Source organism: Spermophilus citellus (assembly GCF_964194105.1).
Source record: "Spermophilus citellus genome assembly, chromosome: 2".
NCBI classification, from domain to species: Eukaryota; Metazoa; Chordata; class Mammalia; order Rodentia; family Sciuridae; genus Spermophilus; species Spermophilus citellus.
The window spans coordinates 177099230-177102398 of record NC_138183.1 but is presented as its reverse complement, the minus strand read 5'-3'; the positions used below and the strand labels follow the sequence as shown (position 1 = coordinate 177102398).

The following is a 3169-nucleotide window of genomic DNA, read 5'->3' as shown; positions in this document are numbered from 1 at the left end:
AAAATTGAAAAATTTTAGAATTTTGCTTTGAAATTATTTTCCCTTAAAGAACCAGTCAAATTTTTAGACCATTGGTTCCCACTAGGAATAGAATATTGAAATTAATGATTAATGAAAAAATAAAATACTTCTATTGCTTTGAAAAATTTAGTATGAAGAATAGGCACAATGTGGTCAAAATTAGAATACTTTTATAAAGGCAATCATATAAGGATTGGTGCCTGATTTACCTGGCCTGGAATTATGATATAGATTCTTTGAGTTGTTGAGTTGTTTCTCAGCCAGTGTGTACCAAAATCAATGAACTCCACTCCTACAGCTTCCAAATTGGTAGGTTTTGAGAGATGCCTTTAACAATATTCCAACTGATGCTGATGCTTCTAGTCCAGAGACTATGCTCTAAGAAGCAATGAGTTGGACTGCACACTAGCCAAGGCAAACCCTTAAAATGATTGCTATGCATGCAATGTGCACCTAACTGAAATCCATGACCTTTGAATAAATCTCCAAAGGTAATTTGTAGTCATTTCAAAATACAATACAAAGCCTGGATCTATACCTGGTATTGGTTATATACACATGGGAAACTTTAGTACATATCACCTCCTTACAGGACAGATTGAGATATGTGACTTTAAGCCTCTATTGAATGAAAGTGAATCCATTGTGATTATGTAATTTTATAATTTGAAATCATGACAGAGAGGCTTAGAAGAAAGTTAAAATTTAAAACTTTTTATCCAAGTAATCTGAAACAGGATTTTAATTCAGAAATCAGATGCTTTACCTATTTTCTTCAACAACTTATAATCTAGTACAAGCTACCTAGACACATTTTGTACCAGCGTCGAGTGATTGCCAAGGAGACTCCACTTCTTCCCTGAGCAAGCTCATGTGTCCCCTCTCCTTTTATACTAAAAGAAGGAAAAAATCATGTTATATTGTCAGGGCACAATGCTCAGGAAGTAGAGGCTCTGGATCCAGCCTAATAACAAAGATTTGAAGTGATTACCAGGATGGTAAGTTTTCTGTGTTCCATTGCCAGCAAAAATACTTGAGTTCAAATGATGAAACTTAAACTTATAGGCTTGAAGGAATATCAGCCTCCAAGAGCAGTTGGTGTATCCTTCGTTTCACAAATATAAGGGGAAAAGACCAAGCGATAATTTTCATCTACCTGCCAATATCAAGAATTTCTCTAGATCTCATTTCATGAAAGTCATGAGATTTCTCTCAAAAGAGAAAATCAGATATTCCAAAAAGAAATATTCATTATCCTACCCCTGAATCAGAAATAAGAATAGTTTCATCACATGGAGATTCAGAATTTGGGACTTTCAGAAACAAGTAAAATTTCCTAAAATTTCTAATTTTTGTTTATCTTTCAGAACTGTGCCATTGAGGCTTGAATCAAATTCTGAAATGCTGGCTCTTTATGATTTTCTTCTGTAGCTCTGTGATCAGTGTTATCAGTATGACTGTCAAACTTCTCATCCTCTTCATTCAAGGTTCCTCAAGTCAGGATCAAGTGAGAAGGATTCACCACAGGGGATGCAGTCTTTGGCAATCCCTGGGTCCAAAGCTACAGAGCCCATCTCTTTCTGAAGATAGTCCAGTTGTTCTTTATTCTGTTCTCTGTGTGCACTGGACATTGATTTCTTCAGATCTTTATAATAAGAATGATACTCCCTTTCACATTCTTTTTCAGCACTGATGACTTCTACATAGAGCCCACAATAGTAGAGAATTCACCACCCTGAGTGAGCTATAAAATTCATCTAACACCTGGCCTATTTAGCAAGTCTGTTTACTGACATATGTAGTTTCTTGATTTAAGCCATCTTGGGAAGACTCAAAATTCTGCATCCATTCCACTATGAAGCTATGATCAATGATGTCAGTGTTGTTCACGACCAAAATGAAAGGCATTTGGTTTTATACAAGGTGCTACAGGCATAGAGTGCATTAGAGATGAGGGGCATTGGGTTAGTACATTTTAAGATGTCCATTATATAAATAACCACTGTTGGAAATGAGGATGCCAAGGCCTCAGTGATGATTGTCCCAGAAACTGAGGAGGTGAATTTCTCAATCTGTCCAGATGTATCAAGCAGGATGCATTCTGGGCCTTTTGAATAAATTTTATTTCTTTATAAAATCTGGTAGCAAAGAGATTGAGAGAAGTTGCTATATCACCACTGAACCCAAGATCACATTGTTTTTTGACTTCTTTATACTTCACGGTGTCATGAATATTTGTATTGGCAGGGAAGGGGACTTCATGAACGGCTGGATCCAAATTAATCACATATGGTTGAAAGCCTTGGCGATGCAGATGTCCTGTGAGCTTTTGTACAAAGGTGTTTTTTCTGGATCCCGCCATACCCAATGCCAATAGAAACACAGAGGACCAAAGGGATCCCAAATCCTGAGGCTCAGCTGCATCCACCATAGACCTACGGACCACACCATCAAGAAGTGTGAGTTTTAGTTTTACTTTATTCATATTAAAAGCAAAGGTCAATTTTTATCTAGATCAAATTCTTGAAAACTAGTTAAGCACTTTATTTGTAAGAATGAAGCAAATAATCAATTAAATAATAAGCAATGTAGGAAATTAAAATAATATTTCTTTAATGTTATACTTTATGTCTGCTTTAAAAAAACTAAGTTTGCACTTATAAATGAATTACATTTTACCTATTATCTTCCTCACTGAAATATCTGCAGCATCTTTATGAATCAAGAAAATGATTAAATAAGAATGTTATTTTAATGACTTGATTATAGGTATTCCATTCAGACAATAAGAAATATATGCATTCCTACATATTCAAACCTATTTAAAACATCGTTATGTAATTATCACACTTTTTATCTGAGAATTAAATACTCCATTTATCCACTGGCCATCTTCTCTGAGTTTTAATTCCTTTTCCTCTGCTAAAATGTTATTCATCTCTCTGACTTCATTACCTACTCTTGTCACATTGCACACTGATCTTCATTGGATATTCAACTTTAATATTACTTATCGCCTTTTGAGCATCATCAAGCATTAGCAACAATATAAGCCAAAACAACATACATATCATTGAGGTTTTATTTTTTTAAAGCCATATTAATATTAAGGACACATGCAAAAGAAGCTAAAATATTATTGGAAATA

The 3169-nt window shown here is 34.7% G+C and overlaps 1 pseudogene across 1 annotated transcript; it reads right to left on the bottom strand.

Annotated features, from left to right (window-relative positions):
• Positions 1–1384: 1384 nt before the first annotated feature.
• LOC308641691 (GPN-loop GTPase 1-like) lies at positions 1385–2506 on the bottom strand (annotated as a pseudogene). The gene has a single exon. The product of its transcript is annotated as a GPN-loop GTPase 1-like (transcript).
• Positions 2507–3169: the final 663 nt, after the last annotated feature.